The sequence below is a fragment of the Diceros bicornis genome, chromosome 20, assembly GCF_020826845.1.
Source record: "Diceros bicornis minor isolate mBicDic1 chromosome 20, mDicBic1.mat.cur, whole genome shotgun sequence".
In the NCBI taxonomy this organism is placed as follows: domain Eukaryota; kingdom Metazoa; phylum Chordata; class Mammalia; order Perissodactyla; family Rhinocerotidae; genus Diceros; species Diceros bicornis.
In genome coordinates, this window is record NC_080759.1 from 15679040 (window position 1) to 15693943 (window position 14904).

Sequence of the window (14904 nt, forward strand, 5' to 3'; positions counted from 1 at the left end):
CAGAAAGATGAATGCATTTGATCATGGGGTGCTGCCCGAACCCCTGCTGTGATGTTAAATAATGTATAGTATATGTACAACATATTCCCCTCAGAAACATCCTAGATTACATTTAGTAATCCTCAGGGGAGTGCAAGTATTTTAATTTCCTAAGGACAGACAGAGAATGGATCTGAGGGGGCTGAGAGATACCTTTGGTTCCTGAGAGTAGAGGAAACCTTCACCATCCTTCTATTTTTTTGTGTATGTGAGGAAGATCAGCCCTGAGCTAACATCCATGCTAATCCTCCTCTTTTTGCTGAGGAAGACCGGCTCTGAGCTAACATCCACTGCCAATCCTCCTCCTTTTTTTTCCCCAAAGCCCCATTAGATAACAACTATCTCATATGTATGTCACAGCTGCACATCCTTCTAGTTGCTGTATGTGGGACGCGGCCTCAGCATGGTGAGACAAGCGGTGTGTCGGAGTGCGCCCGGATGGAACCCAGGCTGCCAGCAGCGGAGTGCGCGCACTGAACCGCTAAGCCACAGGGCGGCCCCACCATCCTTCTGAAAGTATCTTTGGAGAGGTGGCACTACCCCCAAGAGAAACGGCTGCATGGAGCATCTGGTCAGACAGGGCCCAAAAGAGCCTGGTAAAGATTTCTGGGCCTCGAAGCTGGTCCTAATGTAGAAAGGACCTATTGAATCCATGAGGGAAGGATGGTCAATGGACATCGCAAGGGCCATCTTTAAATCAGATGACAAAAGGTGTACTCCCTCCCCACCATCCCAAACCCTGAGAAAACTGTGGAAAGAACTGAGGATGTATATATATATATATATATTTTTTTTTTCTTTTTGCTGGGAAAGATTTGCCCTGAGCTAACATCTGTTACCAATCTTCCTCTCTCTCTCTGTTTTTTTTTTCTCCCCAAAGCCCCAGTACATAGTTGTTTTCTTCTAGTTGTAAGTCTTTCTAGTTCTTCTATGTGAGCTGCAGCCACAAGATGGCAACTGACAGATGGGTGGTGTGGTTCTGTGCCCAGGAACTGAACCCAGGCCACCAAAGTGGAGCATGCCAAACTCAACCAGTAGGCCATCAGGGCTGGCTCAGAACTGAGGGTATATTTTTATCTGTTAAAATAAATAGGACAAAACCAGTAAGAATAAAGGTCAGGGTTAGAAATTCAGTTGGACTATGAAAAATAGAAGTAGTTCTATTTCTTAGAGTCATGAGTTTGTGGACTAAGAATCAGACCTGACATATGGAGGTAAAATTACATCTAGTTCTCACAGAGAGGTTGATCTTATTCTTTCCATTTGATTGAGATAAATTGCCCAGGGTCTCACATCTTGGAAGTTTCTGAATCAGCATTCAAGCCTATGACTACTGATTCCGAGCTCAGTGCAATTTCTTCTGGTTTCTGTTAGTTGATGGCCCTGTGGTATCATGTGGACTGATTGCTTCCATTATGGTACTTATCCATATAGTTTTGGCACCTATGTACTGTATATCTCTCCAGCTTTCTTCCTTGTACCATTTTGCAAAGTGAATCGAGATAAATGCATTTCACAGTTCCCCTACCCATCCTAAGAGGAATCACAGTTGCCAAGAGAGAAGCTTTAAGACTGATTTTAAGACTATGAATCCGTTTCCTAGCTACAGGCAAAGAAGCCTAGCATGGCAATTCCTCATTTACAACACATTCCCTTTGCCATTATTTACTTCTTTCACTTGAGAGCACTTTTGCATAAAACAGCAGTATATTTTGTCCTAGTCAAATCAGACTTACTTTAAAGGAGTAACATCTAATTTCCTATTCCTGGCTACAGGAGGGAAGAGAGCATCTGTTGCAGTTGGATTGTGGTGGGGGGGGATGGTGATGGTGGTGGTGGTGGTGGTGGTGGTGGTGGTGGTGGTAGTGGTGTGATTGTTTTTCATATCTAGTGGCCTCCTTCCCCACTTCAATAACTGTGCCAATTGCTTCTTTCTGGGCTGCTACTAACTACCATGGACTGATTATGCTGATTCTTCTTGGTATTCCCTTCTAGGACAGGACACATAATCTCCAAACTGAATATAACTACTACTTTTTTGAATCTTTTGTTATCTGTGATTCATAATCACATTGTCATTTTTGTACTGTAGTCCTTATTGTCATTTCTTAATAGGCTCTAACACTTCAAGGTTGTGAGATCTGTACTACCATTAACTTTATCTTTGCCTAAGTCTTTGCTGTATGCTTGCATAATTTTTTTCTTTTCTTTTCAGCTTTATTGAGGTCTAATTGACAAATAAGAATTCTATGTATTTATGGTGTGCAACTTGTTTTGTATACATTGTGAAATGATTACCACAATCAAGCTAATTAACATATCCATCAGCTCACATAGTTATCATTTTCTTCCTTTTTTTTTTTTTTGTGGTAAGAGCACTTAAGATCTTCTTTCTTAGCGAATATCAAGTGTACAATACACTATTGTTAACTATAGTCACCAAGCTGTACACTGGATCTCCAGAACTTACTCATCTGGCATAGCTGAAACTTTGTACCCTTTGACCAACATCTCCCCATTTACCCCACCCTCCACCCCCTAGCAATCACCATTCTGCTCTCTACTTCTATGCGTTCGACTATTTTAGATTCCACATATAAGTGAGATCATGCAGTACCTGTCTTCCTGTGTCTGACTTATTTTACTCAGCATAATGTCCTCCAAGTTCATTCATGTTGTCACTAATGACAGATTTTCTTCTTTTTTTAAGACTGAATAATATTCCGTTGCATATATACACACCATGTTTTCTTTATTCATTCATCCATCAATGGACACTTACGTTGTTTCCATATCTTGGCTATTGTAATAATGCTGTAATGAATATGGGAGTGCAGATATCTCTTTGAGATGTTGATTTCATTTCCTTTGGATATATACCCAGAAGTGGGATTGCTAGATCATATGGTAGTTCTAGTTTTAATTTTTTGAGGAACCTCCATGCTGTTTTCCATAATGGCAGTACCAATTTACATTTCCACCAAGAGTGTACAATGGTTCCCTTTTCTCTGCATCCTTGCCAATAATTGTCAGTTGTCTTTTTGATAATAGTCATTCTAACAAGTGTGAGGTGATATCTCATTGTGGTTTTAGCTTGCATAATTTTTATTTTCTCATTTTAGAATGAAAAGTAAAAGAAAAGAGACAATTTTTATTAGTAAATACAGTATTTTCCACTTTTAAGAATTTATACCTCAAAAAGCAAATATTGTCAAATTGCTAGAAGTAATTTTTACTGTAAAGCATTTTGTTCTTTAAACCACAGTGTATTTCATCCAATTTATATTACCAAGTTCTAATTTTTTAAAAACTAATTTTTGAAAGGAAGCTGCTTCCTTTTGTTTAATATCACATAGTAATAGTCTACCTAATGTGTTTTTTTCCCTTTGACAGGGTCAAATAAACAATAAACAACATCCGTTTTTCTCCCACCCAAAAAGAAAAGGAAACTTAGATATTATGTTATCAAATAAACAATACAGATACATTTAAGTACTTCTAGTTACTTTGCTCTGAAATTTAAGAAACACCCTTAACACACAGGGATTGTAAAATTGAAGAATAAAAGCTGATAGTCTAAAACATTTTAGTAACAGATTACAGAATGCTCTTTGATACATTAATTTTTTCAAATGTGTCCTTATAGAGGATACGTTTTTATGGCTGTATATATCCAGTTGGCAAACATACATAAGACAATCTTTTATAATCAAAGACTATCTGGGCTAATACGGAAAAAGACATGGACTGTCTAGATAAGTAACTTTTTACTCTGATACATGAAGTGAGAAAATGGGCAGAGCATTACCATGGCTTATAGACAGATGGTGGCATTCTTCGATATTGTGAGAGCTACATTTCAATTCTTTCCTCCTAATTAGTTGGTGATTGAATAACACATTGATCCCTCACAGTTTCTCCTTTATTTTTATAATAAGAAAAGGAAAAAGGTGTTAGAATAAGGCAGAAATGTGTGGTTTATGTGCTTAGAGGCAGTGGAGGAAATAAGGGTCTGTGCGTCTGCATTCTGAGGGCGGCCTTCCAGGAGAAGAGCACCAAGACAGGCCCACAGTGATGCTGTTGTTAAGATGTCAGACTTTTTTTACAACGTTTACAATGTGGAACTCCCAAAGCTTGATTGATTGTAACCTTGCATGCACTGCAGAAAATAAACAATTTGGGGCCAGCCCAGTGGCGCAGTGGTTAAGTGTGCGCTTTCTGCTTCAGCGGCCGAGGATCAAGCCACGCTGAGGCGACATCCCACATGTCTGGGGCCTCAGCTGGGAAGACTCAAAAGGCTGGAATGTCTTGAGAGGCTGAGGGCTGAAGTCATCTAGTGGCGTCTTTATCCACATGTCTGGCACCGGGGCTGAGATGACTCCAAGGCTGGACTCAGCCGGGATTGTCAACAGCGCACCAAGCCTTGGCCGCTCCCCAGCTTGGCTTTTCACCATGCGCTGGCTGGGTTCCAAGGGAGAGTACCCAGTGGAGGAAGTTACGTGACAGTCCAAGAGAACTGGGGGGAAGCTGCACGGCCTTTTAGGACCTAATTCCAGAAATCAGACGGCACCATTTCTGCCATCCTCTATTGGCTGAAAGAGCCACAAGCCCACTGGATTCACAGGAGGAGATTTAGAGCTCACTTTTTAACAGGTGTTCAAAGTGTTTGGGGGCATGTTTTAAAACCACCACATAGCTTCAGATTTCAGTGGGAGCCGCTGCGCCGTCAGAACCCCCAGGTAAGGTACTTGGCTGTCAGCATGATCATCGCCACGCGCCCGGCATCTGGCGCTGCAGGCTGGACAGAGTGCCTTAATATTCTTGCTTCTTTCCAAAATGGCCCCAGCTTTCTTTCTCTGAAACAAAATGGGTAGTTTAACCATCTGATTGGTGTTTTTAGAGCTTTTTATTCTCTTGCATATCTTCTGTGGCCCATTCCAAACATATCACTGGTTTCGGTTTTGGCATTAGGGAAGGAAACGTTTCCTTTGGCTGCACGGCCTCCGTTTTCTTGTATTAAACAGATAAACCAATTGGGGTTATTGTCTTTGCAGAGCAGAACAGAAGTGTTGTTAACCCCCCTCCAGCTGTAGCAGCCGCAGGAAGCCCCTTCACCCTGCGTCCTTACCAGTTGCAAGTAGACAGAGCACTAGACAGGGTCCCACCCTTGTCTCCCCAGCACGCAATACCAGCAGTTTCACATACTTATTGGCTCTTCTGTTTCATCCCTGGCAACCTTCCTGTGTCTGTCTTTTGCTCATTTTTCTATTAATTAATGTCTTTGCATTTTTTTTAACAAAGGCTCTTTTTACATTTCCATAACAACCCTATGCTTTTTCATTACTCTGTGCCGTTTCATTTCAAAATGGAACATTTGAGGGGCCGGACCAGTGGCGCAGTGGTTAAGCCCTCATGCTCTGCTGCCCCTGCTCAGGGTTAGCACCCCGGATCCCGGGTGTGCAGCGATGCACCGCTTTTCAAGCCGTGCTGTGGCAGCGTCCCATATAAAGTGGAGGAAGATGGGTACGGATGTTAACCCAGGGCCAATCTTCCTCAGCAAAAGGAGGAGGATTGGCATCAGATGTTAGCTCAGGGCTAAACTTCCTCACAGAAAAAAAAAAAGAGAACATTTGAAAAATGTTTAAAAACATTTTTGTTTTTACTTTCCTTTATTTTAATTTTTTCTATATCTCTAATTTCCACAATAAACACATGTATTTTTATAGTTAAAAAAATAAACACACACCCATTAGGATGGTTACTATTTAAAAAAAAAAACAAAATAACAAGGGTTGGCAAAGATATAGAGAAATTGGATTCCTTGTGCAGCTGCTATGGAAAAAAGTTTGGTAGTTCCTTAAAAAGTTAAAACTAGAATTACCATGTGATCCAGCAATTCCGCCTTTGGGTATATATACAAAGGAATTGAAAGCAGGGACTCCAAGAGATATTGGTACACCCACCTTCATAGCAGCATTTTTCACATTAACAGAAAGGTGGCAGCAACCCAAGTGTCCATCGATGAATAAATGGTAAACAAAATGTGGTAGGTATACAGAATGGAATATTATTCAGCCTTAAAAGGGAAGGAAATTCTAACAGGTGGTACAATATGGATGAACCTTGAAAACATGATGGTAAGTAAAATAAGCCAGTAACAAAAAGACAAATACTGTATGAACCCACTTATGTGAGGTGCCTAGAGCAGTCAAATTCAGAGACAAAAAGAAGGTGGTTGCCAGGGACTGGGGGAAGGCAGTAGGAGGGAATTGTTGTTTAATGGGTACAGAGTTCCAGTTTTGCAAGATGAAAAGAGTTCTGGAAATTGGTTGCACAGCAGTGTGCATGTACTTCACGCTGCTGAACCGCACACTTGAAAATGGTTAAGATGGAACTTTTATGGTACTCTTCTCCCTTTGTATTTATTATGTTTATTGGATTTGGTGTCAGAGTTATGCTGGAGTTGTAAAAGGAGTTGGAAAGCTTTAAAAAAATCTTTTAGAACACTTGCACATAGTGAATTGTATATAGTTTCAAGGAATGTTTCAGGTTGTTCTCTGGACTCCCTCCCTCACAGCTATCACTGCTAAAATTCTCCATCTCTCACACATTACCTGCCCCCACCTTACTGTGGACCTCAGTCCTTCCAGCTCAGCATTCACCATTACCACTGCTCTCTATTTCAAACCATTTCCAGGGCTGGGACACACCAGGTTTTTAGTGGTGCCACATCTTATGGAGGCAAAGGGGCAGATCCTGTAGAGTAACAGAAGGGTGGAGGAAAGCCCTGGGCTCAGACAGTTCCCTCCCTTAACCTCTCACCCATACTTTCCTCCTCCGCCCAAAAACATCCAAGCAAATTTCCAGCTCCTTCCTATCCCATCTCCTTCCCTTCCTCCAGAGACCTCCACCCCCTTTTGAAGGCTTTTGAAGCATGTTTGTTTATTGGCTTTGTGTACCTTTGTGTTCCTAAACTCCCACCATTATCAAATCCAATCTCACTTTGTGTTTCCTTAGCGAGTATAAAAGGAAAAAGGGGAAAAGAGAGAGTGGGGGCTGGGAGAAAGCGCTTAGGGAGGGGCCCAGTAACTAGATTTCCCATTGTCTACAGAAATCTTGAGAGAACCACAAAATGATTGTGTGTGTGTGCTGCAGTGACAGGAAGTGACAGTGATATTTCACAGCCACCACCCCAGAACACGTTACTTGCCGGCTCTCTATGCACTAGTGCAAAGAGCCTTCCAGCTGAAATGCAATATGCATCCTTGCCCCAGCCAATCTTTTCTGCATTAGCCAATATTCATTTAAAAATATAGATCTAATCATGCCTTTCTCCTGCTTAAGCCCTTTAATGGCTTCCCATTACTTGGAAGATAAAGACTGAAAACTCTTAACTTGCCTCAAGGCCATATGGAGTCAGCATCTGCCCAGCCTTCCAGCCACACCGATAGACCCTTTCCCAGTTCTTGGCTAAGTCAAGACCACCGTTCTTTTGGTTTCTCAAATGTTCCAAGTTCCTCTCTTTACCTCTGTCTGGAACCTGCTCCACTGACTACCTTTCTCACCCTCTGCCACCACCACCCCTACCCCCAACAGACACACAAACCGCTACTCTTTTTTTTTTTTTTAAAGATTTTATTTATTTATTTTTTTCCCCCAAAGCCCCAGTAGATAGTTGTATGTCCTAGCTGCACATCCTTCTAGTTGCTGTATGTGGGATGCGGCCTCAGCATGGCCGGAGAATCGGTGCGTCGGTGCACGCCCGGGATCCGAACCCGGGCCGCCAGCAGCGGAGCACGTGCACTTAACCGCTAAGCCACAGGGCGGCCCACAAACCGCTACTCTTGAACTGAGTAACTCCTATCCATTTTTCAGATCTTACATCTCAGTTCATGTGTTAAGGGAATACCCAGAGTAGATTACATTCCCTGTTGTGTGCCTAGAACTCAAGTGTGCCTATTTTTAGAGCACTTATAGTATTTTTAGTTAAATATTTGTATGATCGTCTAATTCATATTTGATAGACTGTAAGTTCCATGAAGGCCATAACTGCGTTTGTTTTGCTTCAAATTTTATCCCCAGTGCTTAGCATAACCCTGTATTAGCATAATGCAGAGTAAGCATTCAAAAATATTTGTTGTGAGCCGGGCTGTGGCTTAGCGGTTAAGCGCACACGCTCCGTTGCTGGCGGCCCGGGTTAGGATCCCTGGCGCACACCGACGCACCGCTTCTCTGGCCATACTGAGGCCGCGTCCCACATACAGCAACTAGAAGGATGTGCAACTATGACATACAACTATCTGCTGGGGCTTTGGGGGGAAAAAATAAATAAATAAAATTATAAAAAAAATATTTGTTGAATCAATATAGAAATGTAAAGATAAGATGTGAGTCTATTCTGTATCACACTGGGTCAAGTGTTGAGGTGTAAGGGGGTTAATTAATAGCACCTTATTTTTCCCCTGCCCAAGTTTGGAACAAACTTCAAGATAGGTGCAGGAGCCAGGCAGGTAAAGATAAAAACGTCACTCTTAGTACTGAAGAGAAATGGTGTGAGAAATACTATTTTGAATTAAAAGGAGGAACGGGTCCTTGGAGAAATGGTTGATTTTAGGTCTGGAGAAGGAAATATACAAGATGAGCTTAAAACATCTTGTAATAGAAATAAAGTCACTACTTAAAGATCAATGGGGATATATTGAAAGAACACAAGAGCTGGTTTCAAAAAGACAAATAACAGTGAGGAATCATAATTCATTAAATAAGCAAAGAATTCATGAGGCCATAATGATACTCAAAAAAGCAGAAAGTGAAATGGAGGAGAGGAAAGCTCTTCTTTACAGTAGAATGCCAGTTAAAAAATGTAGAAGTTATGATAGAATTACAAAATCACTATTTGCAACCACCATTGTAATAACTGACTATCAATGGATGCTAAAACCATTGGGTGTAAGTTTGTTGGGGAACAGGATGTTCATTTTGTTTCATAGTATCACCCTACAGATTATGTATTAAGTATAAAGGAAAAAGATACCTTTAAAATGAGGAGATCTGGTAGGTACCACCTTAACCAACTGATTAAACTCAGCATCAGAGATAAGGGGACAAACTGACTTTATGTTCTTCCTGATGTGAAGCAATTGGAGGCACACAACATTGTCAACATAGTTTTCTTGTTAAATATTTAACATGAATCTAATCATAAGGAAGCATCATTCTGGTGTATTCTATGACACAGATAGTCTGGCCTTTTCAAACTTGTCAGTGTCTTGTAAAAAGGAGGAAGATTATTCTAGGTTATGGAGAGTAAAGAGATAAAACAACTAATTGCAGTGTGCAGTCCTTAAAATAGGTATAAAGGAAATTTTGAGATAAATTGGAGAAATTTAAATATGAATTGTATGTTAGATAATATTAATGCATCAATGTTAAACTTCCTGAGGGTAAAAATGGTATCGTGGTTAAGTGGAAAGATACCCTTTTTCTTAGGAGTTAACTATTGAACTATAAGAGTTCAACCAAAAAAGAGAGAGAGAGATGGCAAACGGAGCCCAGTGTTAACAGTGGATGAATGTCTGTGGAGAGTACATAGGTGTTGTTGGACTATTCTTTGAACTTTTCTGTAGGTTTAAAATTTTTCCAAATAAAAGTTGGGGAGGCAAGTGGTTAGGAGAAGATGGCTTTAGGCCTATTGACCAAGTGGCCTTCCTGATCTTTCCTTCTACCTGAATTAGATGGACTTACCTTGTCATAGTCACTTCTGGACAACCATAGGCTTCTCCCACCTCCTGTTCCCTCTGCCCCTTGCCACAGCGCCTATTATAAAAGCCATGGCTCAGAATAGCAGAACAGAATCAGTAAACTTTGCAGGCAGGCACATCTCACAGAAAACCCAGTAGGGCCTGGGCCATGCTTGCCCAGTTTTACCTCCTAAACTCACTCTTCAGAAAAGTTCCAAGGCCAGAAATATTTCTCTAGGGCAGTAGTTTTCAAACTAGATTGCACATTAGAATCACTTGGGGCTCCTATGCCCAGGCCATAACCCAGAATAACTAAATCACAGTCTGTGGAGGTGGAACCCAGGCCTCAGTAGTTTTTGAAGCTCCCCAGGGGGTTCCAGTGTGCAGACAAGTTTGAGAATCGCTGCTCTAAGGAAGTCTCTCCATGTGGAAATACAATTCAGTGAGGAATAAGTATTCACTCCCAACATCAGTCCTGGAAGACAAGCAACCCACCTGGGGCCCCCAGGCTGTGATAGGATGCAGGCTAAGCAGGAAAAAAAGCTCCTAGGGGCTTGAGAGAATAAAGATAGTGAGACCTTGCCCCTGCAACCACCCAGCCCTTACCTTGCTGCAGCCTCTACCCTTGGCCACAGTACTGCAGAACTTTCTTATTAGTTCTAGTAGCTATTTTGTAGACCTCATAGGATTTTCTGCATGGATGGTAGTTGTCTGCAAATAAAGACAGTTTTACATATTCTTTTCAATCTGGATACTTTTTGTTTCTTTTTCTTGCCTCACCACACTAGCTAGAACTTGCACTACAATGTTGAATAGAAATGGTGAGAGTGGTCATCCTTGTCTTGTTGCTGATCTTAGGGAGAACGTATTCGGTCTTTTGCCGTTAAGTATGATGTTAGCTGTAGGATTTTTGTAGATTCTTATTATTAGGTTGAGGAAGCTCCCTTCTATTCCCTAGTTTGTTGAGAGTATTTTTTTATTTTTAATCAGGAATGGATGCTGGATATTGTCAATGCTTTTTCTATTTTTTCTTTCCCTTTGTCTTAAAAAACTTTTTAGGGGGGCTGGCCTGGTGGTGTAGTGGTTAAGTTCGTGGGCTCTGCTTCGGCTGCCCAGGGTTCATGGGTTCGGATCCCAGGTGTGGACCTATGCACCACCCATCAAGCCATGCTGTGGCAGGCGTCCCACATATAAAGTAGAGGAAGATGGGTATGGATGTTAGCCCAGGGCCGATCTTCTTCAGCAAAAAGAGAAATATTGGCAACTGATGTTAGCTCGGGGCTAATCTTCCTCATAAAAAAAATTTTTTTTAAATAGAAATTTCAGACATAATAAAAGTAGACAGAATAGTAATAACAAACCCTCGTGTACCCATCATCCAGCTTGTAAGAAACAGAAATTCTCAGGCCCCAGCAAAGTCCTGCAGGGCCCAGTCATCTCTGTTTTAGCAAGTCCTCCTGGTGATTCTGATGCATGACTAAGTTCTAAAACCACCACCCTAAAAGATTAAGGAGTCTTTTAAAAGATAACTACCAAATAATTATCACACCTAAAATTTTAACTCTATTTCTTGATGATCTTTAAATATCTATTTAGTATTCTAACTTCTAATTGTATCATAACTACTTTTTTAAATTTTTAGTTTTTATTATTTTTACAGTTGGTTGAATTATGATTCAAATAATGTTCACACACTGTGGTTAGCTGACTTGTCTCAAATCTCTGGTGGGTCCTCCTCCATTCTCTACCCTCCCCCTTCCTTGCAATCGCACACACCTCTTTCTTAAAAACTCTTTCCACATTCCAGATTTTGCTGGTTGCAACCCCTCATATTCTATCCTCTGCATTTCCTGTAAATTGGTAGTTGGATCATAACAATAAGGTGTGATCAGGTTTAGGTTGAATTTTTTTGGCAAGAATTCTTAGTAGATGGAGTTGTGGTCCTTGTCTCTTTAACATCTCTTGGCCAAAACTTGACTCTAGCTATTTGCACTGTGGCTCTGTGGTTACTCCAGGCTCTGCCTCAAGCCTCCTATCTCATTGTGACTCCTCTGTTCCCATCTCCTTGGGTTCTGTACTTTTCCTGGCCCAGTTTGGAGACCTGACTTGACTCTCCTCATGGCCCTTATCTAACGTTCCTTTAGGATGCTACTTCTGATTACTTGAGATTCAAGCGCAGAATAACGGGCACCTCTCCTGGGGTGCTGCCCGGGTCCTCAGGACACTTCCTGGCAGGGCCTGCAGGACCCCACCTCCAGCCCTCAGCTTGCCTGTAGGAGGGGATCAGATAATAATGGCATTTCTAGGTCTCTCCTCTGTATCCTCTCTCTCCAGAGGAGCTACTTTGAGGAGACCTGGAGTCAGGCCTGGCATCTGTGTTTTCATAAGTCTCCAGGGTTCTGGTATGTAGACAGGCTAGGGGCCACAGCATGGTGAACTCTGCAGAGCCACTCTCCCTCCTAATCCCTCGTTGGAGCTGGAATCAAAGCACTGCCTTGTGGTTAATTCCAGGGGCAACCCAATCAAAGACTCTTCAGAGAAAGCTAGAGAAGAAAATGCAGTCAAACAGGTTTGAATGTCTAGAAAGTCTCTCTTTAATTTTAAATGAAAGGGGAAAATCCACAAATGGTATATCCAGTCAAGCTTGAAACTAAATGCTATTTAAGTGTTTTGTCTGCTAAATAAAATCCTTTCATCCCCTCACCTTCCACTTTTCATATTTTTTTGGGTTACAATGCAGATGGACTAAATTCCTGGTAATTTGTGAGTTGGCTCCTGTTCCCTCTTTGGTCTGGGGTAAAAGATCTGCACCAGTTATTCTTGAGAAGTGGAGACTGGAGGTGGCATGGGAGGGTCTGCTCAGGTGCTGGTCATGTTTGTTTCTTGATCTGGGTGCTGGTTACAAGGATGTGTTCAGTTTGTGAACATCCCAAACTCGATGCAGACAATCTGTGTGCTTTTCTCTATACATGTTATAATCCAATAAAAAGAAGGAAGGAAGGAAGGAAGCAAGGAAGGAAGGAAGGAAGGAAGGGAAAAGATTTGTGTCAGAAATAAACAAAAGAAAAATATAAAGTAATCATCATTAGTAAGGGCAAATGCTTAAAATGATTTTGTTTTTTATATCCAAACCAGTTTCAGCTACTTGGCTCTGAAAGAAAATAAGAGTGGCAGTGTTATAGGCGAACACAATAACCATTGTTGCCTTTGTTAGCCCTTCAAGATAGCCCAAAGCATACAGACACCCTGCCCCAACCCCAGCTCACAGACCTTCCTTGTTCCCAACTGCTTTTGTCTCAAAATCTCATTTTCATCCTGCCCTGGCTTGGTGCTGCCGACTTGGTGTGTGTTTGTGGTCCATGGGCCTTGGCTCCCAGGATCCTCTGCTGCTGCTGCCAAGGGTAGGAAATTCTGTTAAATATCTTGCCTGCAGGAAGCAACCCCTGGGCGCCTTACTACTTACAAGTGTCTAGCTCTGAGACCTGGCAAGAATTGTTTTCCAAAAGTTCTGCACATTCTCTCCCTCCTCCACATTTTTTTTTTTTTTGTAAATTGAATTCTCTTTGGCTATGTTAAATGCATTTGCTATTTCAGGGACCATTTGTGATGAATCTTTTAAAAGTGCAGATACTTTAATTTTTTTTATTGAGGTCATATTGGCTTATAACATGGTATAAATTTCACGTGTACATTACTATATATCAGTTTCTGTATGGACTGCATAGTGTTCACCACCAATAGACTATTTTTTATCTGGCACCATACATATATGCCCCTTTATCCCTTTCTCCCTCCCCCTACCCCCTCCTACTCTGGTAACCACTAATCTCTTCCCCTTATCTATGTGTTTCTTTATCTTCCATATGACTGAAATCATACGGTGTTTGTCTTTCTCCGTCTGACTTATTTTGCTTAGCATAATACGCTCAGGGTCCATCCATGTTGTTGCAAATGGCACAATTTTATCTTTTTTAATGGCTGAGTAGTATTCCATTACTTCTTTGTCCACTCATCCATTGATGGGCACTTGGGTTGCTTCCACCTCTTGGCTATTGTGAATAACGCTGCAGTGAACATAGGGGTGCATAAATCTCTTTCAATTATTTATTTCATTTTCTTTGGATAAATACCCAGCAGTGGGATAGATGGGTCATATGGTATTTCTATTTTTAATTTTGTGAGAAATCTCCATACTGTTTTCCATAGTGGCTGCACCAGTTTGCACTCCCACCAGCAGTGTATGAGGGTTCCCTTTTCTCCACATCCTCTCCAACACATGTTATTTCTTGTCATGTTAATTACAGCCATTCTGACAAGTGTGAGGTGATATATAATTGTAGTTTTTGATTTGCAAAAGATCCTACTTTTTAGATTTCTCTTAAACCTGAGCTTAGGTGCTCTGGGTTCAACAACTGATCTACTAATACTGGCGTTTATCATTTGACTACTTGTCATCCACTAGAAAGTTCAATAACATGTAATGATTTGTTATTATTATTATTATTATTTTGTGAGGAAGATCACCCCAGAGCTAACATCCATGCTAATCCTCCTCTTTTTGCTGAGGAAGACCGGCTCTGAGCTAACATCTATTGCCAATCCTCCTCCTTTTTTTCCCCCAAGCTCCAGTAGATAGTTGTATGTCATAGCTGCACATCCTTCTAGTTGCTGTATGTGGGACGTGGCCTCAGCATGGCCGGACAAGCGGTGCGTAGGCGCGCGCCCGGGATCCAACCCGAGCCGCCAGTAGCGGAGCGCGCGCACTTAACCGCTAAGCCAGGGGCGGCCCGCATGTAATGATTTGTAATTCTACTGAAGTGAAAACTTGAACCTCATGCCTTTGACAGTGAAACAGAAGAGAAGGTCTTTGATGGATGTCGAGAGTTTAAGCCTCAAGGGAGGGAAACAAGAGAGTGGAACAAGCTGATAATCTAGGTATCACCAGCACAGAGCAGGCTGAGGAACTGCAGTGGGTGACGTGCTAGGAGTGGGCGGACAAGCCTCGACTCAGAGGTGAAGCAGCAGGATTGAGGGCCAGAGAAACAGGTCACTCAGGGGAGGAAGTCCTCTGCTTGTCTCTTCCTATTCTTCCTTTCTCAAAGTCCTCATTTATCTGTAGGGCTTC